The 10,748-nt window shown below is 35.9% G+C and overlaps 1 pseudogene across 1 annotated transcript; it reads left to right on the top strand.

The window, feature by feature from the left end:
• The first annotated feature begins 728 nt into the window (after nucleotides 1-728).
• LOC125203593 (accelerated cell death 11-like) lies at nucleotides 729-2,197 on the top strand (annotated as a pseudogene). The gene is made up of 4 exons (XR_016137604.1): nucleotides 729-923; nucleotides 1,384-1,560; nucleotides 1,704-1,856; nucleotides 1,950-2,197. The product of XR_016137604.1 is annotated as an accelerated cell death 11-like (transcript).
• The last annotated feature ends 8,551 nt before the right edge of the window (nucleotides 2,198-10,748 follow it).

Raw genomic sequence — 10,748 nt, 5'->3', positions numbered from 1 at the left:
TTATAAACTTATATATATGAAATATATATGGCATATGAACCTATATATGGTAATTATATCTTCTTTCTCAAATTAAAAGTTAGGGTTAAATGAAATATAGAGTATATTAATATCATAATATGTACTCGTATAATCATATTAAAGTCCATAGAAATTATTTTTTGACATACTTATTATCTATACTATATTTTTTAATTTCGTAGAATTTATTTTTGGGGTAAACAATTAAGAACGTTATTTAACTCCTTTTGAAATGCATGATTTCCATTTAATTGTCATTTAATTGTATTCATATTCACACGTGCTATTGAGCGATATGTTTATGTATTTTGTTTCAATTTTCAATAGCTATTATTTTTCTTCTCTTGATCACTTTGATAATACTTCACTTTACGACAATCTGTTTTTTTTTATAAATTAGAATATTGAATTGGATAGAAAGTAACAAATAATATCACTTCTGACCCGAATAGCCCGTAGGTTAGCTCGAAACCCGAAGAGTTAGGGTTAAGGCCAAAAATTTATAACCCGAAAAATCCACAGCCCGAATAACCCGCACCCAAATAGCCCGATAAACCGAATGGGTTGGCCCGAACCTGAGCGGGTTAGCCCAATTGACATCCCTAGTCACACGTATCATTTTCAATAAATAATTAGTGTTTGGTATAGAATCCCTCTTTAAATATCATAGAAGTTGTTTTCCACCTTCAGCTGATCAAAGTGAAGCAATGGAGGAAGATCGACCTATGAAGAAAATGGCGGAGGCCTTCAAAGAATTGTGCAACAGATTAAATGAGTTTCCCGAAGGCGAAGAAGCTCGCCTCGAACTCGCTCCGTTTGCTAACGCCTGCTCTCTCGTCTCTCCTCTCATCCGATGTCTCGGCGGCGCTTTCTTATTCGCTGATATCGATTATGTTTCCAAAGTAATTCATTTTTAACTCTAGCTTGTTTTTGTGAATTTAGTCTAATTGTCATTACAAGTTTTCAGTTTACTGATCAGTCTAAATTTACCAAAATTGCAATTGTTTATTGCCGTGTCTGTGTGCATTATTTGTGATCCTAAATATTTTGTATTAGCTGTTTTGATTGTGCCATAATCTTCTCTGGTTTTGTAACAGTATACTAGTATATGTTGGTAAGTTTTGCAATTTCGGTCATGTCATAGTGCATGATGGAGTATATTAACTTTGCTCCATCATCATAAGTACTTCGTTACAGATGTAAGGTTTGACCTATATATATCTTGGTATGTGGTACGTTTTTGCTCCATAATCATATGTCCTTGAAGCTAGTCGTTGATTCGCGATATATATAGGACTATGAGAGGCGATGTATGATTGGTGTTCGACACGGTTGCCTGATTTCTTGTACGATTCATTTCAGGTGATGGATCTTGTGGAGGCTTCAAAATCAGTATCTGTGCTGCCGGTGATGATAGATAACGATGTTAGATCTGATTGTGTGCGCACGGTCAGGAGTAACACGAGAAATCTTTTGAGATTGAAGCGTGTACTTGAGATGATGAAGGAAGATATTGTTTGAGCAAATCCTTTCTTCCGAGTATGTTAGTTGTTTCATGTTGTTTGTTCTGTACTTTCCATGTTGCGATTAACAGAGTAGAAAACGATCCTTTGGTGTAACGATGATATTGATTTTTTCATTGATAACTTATCTTGTAATGCTTCAAACCTTGTTGTCTGTAGGGGAAATTCCTTAAAGGATCCAGCTTTAGAAGCTCACTCAGCCTTTACTTCGTAGTTCGTACCATGGATTTGTCATTAGAAAAGACGTGACTGCAGGAATGTTTGATGCCATTCCCACCAAGGCAGAGATGTTAAACAAATTCAATGAAGATGGTGAGTTCTATTATGCCTACTACTTAATTAATGTATATGTTTGAATTAAACATGAACTGATAGAATCAATTATAAACTATTTTCCTCTTTCAGAAACTTCATCAAGAATTCTGATGCAGAACTTCATATCCTCGGCAGCTCAAGTCAGCGAGTATATCGAACAACTCCTCATCTCGAGAGGATTAGGAACTGAATGGTGAAATTGGAGGGATTAATTAGTGTATTCCCCAACATCTGATACTACTATGTTTGTATTTTACTGATTTTACTGCACTTGTATATTCAATAAGTCAAATCATACCAGAACTTACTAAGTTGTACTGTATTGGATATAGTATTAAAACTATGGGGAACATTGCATATATTTGCAGTATTTTGTGAAAATGACTTTGTTAGGTTTGAGTTACTTTTGCACTAATTTGATTCATTTTTGCCCCTTTTCATTCTTTTTGCCTTAAAGCACATTTTAGACAATTTAACTTCTCTTTTGTATTTCTCTCTATTTTCATCATTATTAATATTGTCTCCTTTTGATTTCTCCCTTCTCTTTATTCCACATACATATACGTGAGCCTGTGTTTTAACAAGAGAAACAAAATTGATCCTATTATTCCCATGAGAAGGAAATCGGAAGTATCCATCCAAAAAGATAAAGTACTAGAAGTAATAAATTGATCACTTGTCAATTTTTAGTTAAATTAATTGCAGTGTATTTATGAATATTGCAAATGATTTATTCTGTATGTTACGAGCATATCTACATTTGATATGTAGTATAAAATATATTTCCTTAAGTCGAATTATACTTACATTACAATTATAAAATACAATGAGAACAAAATGTTCGGCTACTTACAATTAATCATTAATGTCAGTAATTTTATATGTGTATGCAACACATTAATAAATTCTGAAATGTAGCAAAGTAGAGTTTTTCACCTTTCGCTATAAAATGAAATAATAATAAAAAAAAAAATATCAAAGTTATGATAAAATTGAATATTTCTAAAAGTTGCAAAACTAACTAGAATTTGATCAAGCATCATACTCCCTCCGTCCGTTAAAGATAGTCTCATTTTTCTATTTTTAGGCGTCCACGAAAAATAGTCTTATTTCCAAAAATGGAAAGTTGTTCTTATGCTTTATCCACTTTTTCTCCTCTCTTTTATATTTTATTTACTTTTTCTCCTTCTTTTTTATTTTATCAATTTCTTATTAAAGTTTGTATCGTCCATTTATGTACCTATATTTTTTGGACAGAGAAAGTAATATTTTTTTTTGATTTGCCATTTTTAATCAATACTATTGCTCTCGATGGTTTTATAGAGTAAATATTTTAGTAAAACTGTTTTAGCTATTTTTTATATCTCGTAGTAAAAATCCAACCGCGTCATGAATAAAGTCAGCTTTGTCACATTCTTCTCTATAAAAACGTTAAGTTTTCATAATTTTAAAAAAATTATAAGTAAATATTTTTATCTTCATTAAAAATTTATAAATTCATCAAATAATTTCAATCCATGTATCAAAATAAACATATTATTTTGCTTATAACATTATTTTTTCCCTATCTAATCTAATCTTCAGAATTAAACACTTCTAATAGAATATCTATAATGTTTTCAACCAAACATTACATCATTTCACACAATTAAATGATGGATTAAAATCTAACTCATTTTGTACAGATTCGGTGTTAAATAGAATGTCGAGGCTTCAGAAAGCGACATGCTATTTGCTTGCAAGTAACTGTTTTCATTTTAAATAAAGTAGAGGGAACTTCTTTTTTGGTCCACGAATTTTGCTAAAGTATCATTTTAGGTCCGTGAACTTTGAAAATATCATTTGAGGTCCATTAACTATGGGATAATATCATTTGAAGTACTCTTTTACTATTTACAAGTTTTTCTGGACGAAAATACCCTCAATACCTTAAAGGATATATATTTTTAATAAACTTATCATATACTCATATTTTTTATAAATATCTTTACAATATATTTTTGACGATTTTTCTAAATATAATTTGACCTTCAATATTATCACATGCAAGTTAAATTGCTTCTTCAATTATTTATATTAAAGAACTTTAAAATTGAATATAGAACTTCTTTAATAATATAAAAATTGAATAAGGATTATTTCTTGCATGTCACAATATTAAGTGATAATATTGAAGGTCAAATTATATTTACAGAATTCATCAAAAATATATAGTAAAGATATTTATAAAAAATATGAGTATATCATAAGTTTATTAAAAATATATACCCTTAAAAATATTGAGGGTATCTTCGTCCAAAAAACTTGTAAATAGTAAAAGAGTACTTCAAATGATATTATCCCATAGTTGATGGACCTCAAATGATATTTTCAAAGTTCACGGACCTAAAATGATACTTTGGCAAAGTTCGTGGACCAAAAATGATGTTCCCTCTTTAAATAAAATACATAGTTCACTGTTGACGACACAATTTGATGCAAATAGACTTATAAGCAAAACATTTTAAATTGGTCGTTGCTTTTCGTTGTACCTAGGCCTTTCACCAGGGCATATTTTGATGGTTTAATGAAAATTCACCAGGGAATGAATTAGAACTAGTATTATTTTTATGGTTAAATGAAAATTCGAACATGAGACCTTTGGCTTGGACTTAGGCATTATTACTAGGGATGTCAATCTAGTCAGAAACCCGCGGGCTGACCCGAATAATTCGATAAAATCATAGGATTAGGGCCGAAAAATCGCAACCCGGATACATAATAGGGCTACACGGGCCAACCCGTTCGGGTCAGCAGGTTATGCGGGCTGGCCGGGGTGGGTTGCGGGTTAGCCCATGGGTTTAGCATTTAAAATAAAAATATAATTAAAATTTTGGGTTATATACTTATATGAAGTATATATGGTAATTACAATATTAAAAGCAACATTGATATGAAGTGTATATGGTAATTACAATATTAAAAGCAACATTGATATGAAGTAATTATGTATTCTCTCTCAAATTGAAAGTTAGGGTCATATGGATTATAGATGTTATTGATATTTACTCATATTAAATGCCGCATTACGTCTTTCCTCTCGAAAAGAATGATCCGGTCGAAGCTTCAAAAGTTATTGATGTAGAAGAATGTCATTCAACTTTATAGAATTTATTTTTGACACACTACTATCTATACTATCTTTTTTAACTATCTATAATTTATTTTATGGGTATATAATTAAGAATGCCATTCAACTCCTATTAAATGTCTGATTTCCATTTAACTGTAGTCAGATTCACGTGCTCTACTAATTAGCGATATGTTTATGTATATTGTTTCAATTTTCAATTGTTATTATTTTATTTCTCTTTATCACTTTGACAATAGTTTACTATTTGTATGATCTATAGTATTTTTTTTATAAGTTAGAATATTGAATTGGATATAAAGTAACACATAAGATCACTTTTGGCCCGAATAGCTCGTGGGTTAGCTCGAAACCCGAAGATCTAGGGTTAGGGCAGAAAATTTATAGCTCGAAAAATTCACAACTCGAATAACTCGCACCCAAATAGCCCGACAACCCGAGTGGGTTGGCCCGAACGCGAGCGGGATCACATCCCTAATTATTACCCTCTATACCGTTTAGCCAACTCACACATACAAAGGTTCTTTTTTTTTTTTAATAACAAGAAGAGGGCGTCGCCCTAAAGTTCAAACAACGCCCCTACATTGGGCACATACGACCGTGGGTAGTCCCCATCCGGTCATTCAGCAACAAATTCATCGTCTCACTCGGTGCCTCGTCAAACACCACTAGCCCAGGCTGCATGTTCACACCCAAATTTGCCATAAAGTCTGCAACTTGATTACTTTCCCTAAACACATGAGCAATCTTCACATTCCACACTCTTTGCATGATACCTTTTATATTTCTAGCAAGTGATAAAGCACTTAAATCCGATTTCGTGTCATTAAGCACGTGAACAACTGTCATTTTATCACTTTCCACAAGTATATTTCTAAGCCCCCTTTGCCACGCCAACTTAAGCCCATCATATATTGCCCATAATTCAGTTTGCACTACCGAGCTTCTTCCCAAGTGCCTTGTGTAGCCCAACACCCACTCTCCAGTTGAATCACACAATACCCCTCCTGACGCTGCACGTTCAGAATCGTATTTCACAGCCCCATCACAGTTTAATTTGCACCACCCATCCGGGGGAGCATGCCATTGTACCTGCTTCAACACCTTATTTATCGATTTGGTTAGCTTAAGTTCATTACTATGTACCGATCTCGCCCAAGCTCTACATTGTGCCATTGTAGCGTACGATGACACAAGATCTCCTTGGAACACTAGCTGATTTCTATTTTTCCATAACCTTCAATAAATCATACCAAAAATAGTGCTCCAGCATATCTCACCATCAATCTCATAACATTTCAAATTATCCATCAACCAATTATCCAAATTCATTGTAAGAAATTGATTTAATTTACCTCGAGGGACGATAGATTCCCACACTTTAATCGCATTTGGGCACCCTCTAAGAATGTGATTTAGGTTCTCTTGGGCATCTCCACAAGCGATGCAAGCAACATCAGTTGCGCAATGTCGTCGACACCTCTCCACATTAGTCATTAGCCGTTTTTGTAAAACCAACCATAAGAAGTGTCTTATGCGTTGCGGCCCTTTATAATTCCACGCCAATGCCCATTTCTTATCCATATTGTCCCAGGAGTGCTTGCATACAGATTCGTATGCACTAGCCACTGATAGCTTACCATTCTTCTCCCATCTCCAAATACATAAATCAGCCCCAGCTTCCTCATATGGAGGTCTAATACCAGCAATTACGACAGCTGCTTCCGACGAGATGAAATGTCTGAACGCGCCCCACTTCCACTCACCATGATCATCCAGCATTTCCTGAGAATTGGAGAGCAGTGAAGATATATAATACAGATTTGTAGCACTCACACTTTGGATAACTAGAAATCGACTTCAATGGAATGAGCATTTGGATTTTGGATCATATTTATGTCTAATCTGAACCGATTTGAAAATCTGAATTTTGAGAGAATATAAATCTAAATTGATTCAAAATAGCTACAAGTTCTTATACCCAAAAAATATTTACTTTTTCCTAATTAATAAAGTAAATTATAATTATTTTGATCTTCATAAGAAATTTATAAATTATATCGCAAAATTTCAATCCATCAAAATAAACATAAATTAGCTTATACGTAGTATAATTTTTTCCTATCTAATCGTGTTCTCGAAATTAATCGCTCTTAATAGAATATCTAAAATATTTCCAATCAAACTTTACCTCATTACACTTAATTAAATGATGAAGTACAACTAGGGATGTCAAATGGGCTGGGCCGACCCAGCTCAGCTCGGACCCGGCCCGGTATGGCCCGACCCAGGCCCGGCCCACCAATGAAACAGTGCGGGCTTGGGCTGGGCTCAGTAGATTAATCGGGCTCCAATTGGGCCTTTTTACAAACCCAGGCCCGACCCAGGCCCAAGCACAGTCAAAGCCCAGCCCAGGCTCAGGCCCAAGCCCGGCCCAGGCCCGACAGAATATAACTTATGCACTTAATTTTATATTATTAGTTATTTCAATAGAGTTATCTCTGCATACTTATATCAATCTTATGTGTATAAATATATTGCGTGAATATATGTATCATGTACATGAGTGAAGAGTGAATATTATTAATACATAATTACATACCCAATAACCATATCCCGTAGTTAATTTATTATTAGAATGATTATGAAGTATTATATTTGTATATTTGTTTTCTATGATTACATAGATTAGTCATTGACTTTTTTAAAAAAGTGCATCCTAGAATTGATTGTATAACGTGTTATAATAATTTTGATTTGCATAATTATAGAAATTAGTTGTCAATGATTTATCTCAATCAAATATAGTTCCATAAATATAATGATTGATTAGTTATTTAGATGTATATAATATATGTGTATGTATATGAGTATGAAAATTGATTGGATATATGTATTTGTATATTTCATGATAATCATAGATTTTATTAATGAAATTATGTAAAATAATCAATTAATTTAATTACTCAACCTAAATAAAAACTTATAACAAATATATTTCCATTTTGATTTGCATAATACTAATAAATATTAATTGTTAATTGATTTGCATAATTATAGATATTAGTTTTTTATAGATTTATCTCCATTAAAAATAGTTCCATAATTATAGTATTATAATTCTTAAATTTGTGGGTATTTATGCGTGTGTAATTTATAAATATAATACACAAAATTTGTGTGAATATATAAAACTTCATGTATGCAAAATCTTGATTCCTTGTTTTGTGGGAATATGTATTTATATACATCATTAGTACTATTCAAGTAGAGATTAATATTATTTAATTAGCACAATAAAAAATTTTGAATTTGACCCAGCCCAGCCCGGCCCGGACCGGCCCAGCTCGGCCCACTTACCAACTGGGCCCGGGCTTGGGCTGGGCTCATTCTATATATGAAAACCCAGGCCCGGCCCGGCCCGGCACAGACATGGGCCTGGGCCGGGCTGGGCCGGCCCGACCCACTTGACATCTCTAAGTACAACTTATTTCCTCACAATACCCAATACACATTTTCGCAGGGTCGATAAATTGTTTTCTCTTCATGAATAAATACTCCAAAATTTTAAAAATACTTAACCCGAAAGCAAAGATGAGAGCTATAATTCCTCCAATTTCTACTCCTGGTGTAAGATTTGAAATGTACTCTTCACATTTATTTTAAATAATTATTAGTAATTACAGAGAAAATGGATGTATGTTGAATAATTTTAGCTCCAACAGAGGTTAATAAAAAAGCATCCCCATCCGTACTCTTAGATAAGAGCACGGAAGTGGGTCCAGACCCAGTTTTACTCCTTGTCCTTAGCTAAGAGCACAACACCCACATCCGTGCTCTTAGCTAAGTACAAGCTCAAGGGTCCCACCATTCTATTATTCAATTTAAATACTCCAATTATTAAAAACATTTCTACATTTTAAAAATACATTAAAAAATAAAAATTACATAATTAAAATCCTAAAAAATAAAAATTACATAATTAAAATACTAAAAAATAAAAATACATAATTAAAATCCTAGAAAATAAAAAAAACACATAATTAAAATCCTACAAATTAAAAATTACACACGTGGAAGACTAGTCCTCTAACCCCAATTGCCTCTTGAGACCCCGGATCATTTGCTCATGTGTTGCAAAGTGATCCGGAGTCATCTTAGACGTATCGTTCAAATAGAGTTGACCCAAGAGGGTCCACAACGAGTTGTTTGGGGGTGGAGGAGGCACAAAGGGAGCGGGGGCGGCTAGAGTCGGGGCGCGACGGCGGGTAGCCGTCGCCTTCTTCCTTCCTTGCGGTCGGCGGGAACTGCTCAGGCCAGCGTCGGGGCTACCCAAGTTAGTTCCGGCAAGCTGGGTAGCCACATCATCGGAGGCGCCGTTGGATAGGGCTACCGACCTCGACCGTTTGCTAGAGGAGCTGGAGGAGGATACTACTACGCCGCCCCTATACTTCGGATGTCGGTGCCCCTCCTGCCAACAATCGAGGTACTTGAACAGTATAATCTCCAAGCTTTGGTAGGTCGCCAAGGCGGCACTGATGATGTCGAGCTCGCTCGTGCCGCTCCCCGCCTCCCGCTCTTCCTGTTGGAAGTACCCCTGGAACTTACCGATTGCCAAGTTGCATCTGTAGACGCAATTGCGCATCATACTCTCATTGCGATAGATGGTTCCCGCTGACCGGGTTTCATTGTAAGGCGAGTGATGCGCCACCAATACGTATCCCCGGTTTGGTTCGTGCCAACGTCCGGATCTTCGGAGACTGCCAAGTAGGCTTTGAACATCGCCATCATCTCACTCGGAGTGTACGGGGTGCCGGTGCCACGAACATGAGGAGTAGGAGTAGGAGTAGGAGTAGGAATAGAAGTAGGAGTAGGAGTAGAGCTGCTCCTCCCTTCCGATCCGGGTTCGGGTGCCCACCCGAACCCGGAGGCGTTTTGGTCGTGCACCGGGTAAGGACGGTAGCCACCTGAAAATTGCGAACTTTGGGTTTGAGGAGGGACCGTAAATTGCGTTTCCGGACTAGGGAATTCGCCGGAGTCGAACCAATCGTGGTTCCAACCGCGATTGTCGGAGGGGTGATCGCCGGAGCCGGACATTGTGTAGTGTGGTGGGAATTTAGATGAGAGAATATGAGAAAAAAGATGAGTGAATGTAGATGATAGAATAGATGAGAATGTGATTTTTTTGTGTTGAAGTAGGGGTATTTATAGATGAAAATGTGAATTTTGGGGGAAAAAAAATTGAAAAAAAAAATTAAAAGTGGGTAGAAAGCGGATATAATTTTTTGGGAAAATATTTTTTTTTATTAAAAACATTTTTTTAAATAAATTTCAAATTTTTTTAAAAAAATAAATAAAAAAATTGAATTTTCCAACGACTATGCCGTTTGCCAATCAGAAGCTGCCACGTAATGGTGTTCAGCGGCACGGAGGACGAGCTTCAGCGGCGGACGGACGCTGCCTGCTCAGCGGAACGGATGGACTGACGCCAAAAAAATCACCGCTGCGGACAGCGGCGGATCCAGGTGGGGTCGAGTGGGGTCGGCCGACCCCACCACCCTGCCCTGGAGTGCCGCCGGAAAGCTCCTTTCTTCGACCTCCGACCCTATGGCGTTCGCATCTCCGCCCCCACCTTACGCAGTGTGAGATGAGACCGCACATAGAGAAAGAAAGAAAGTGGGGCGGAAGTAGTCCAGAATCTGGCTGCGGAATCATGGCGGAGGCGTTAGATGTCGAGGAGGCGGCAATCGGCAGAGGAA

Source organism: Salvia hispanica, chromosome 4, assembly GCF_029641045.1.
Source record: "Salvia hispanica isolate PSC_SH4W2 chromosome 4, Shi_PSC_v1, whole genome shotgun sequence".
Taxonomy (NCBI): domain Eukaryota; kingdom Viridiplantae; phylum Streptophyta; class Magnoliopsida; order Lamiales; family Lamiaceae; genus Salvia; species Salvia hispanica.
This window is presented reverse-complemented; position numbering and strand designations above follow the sequence as displayed.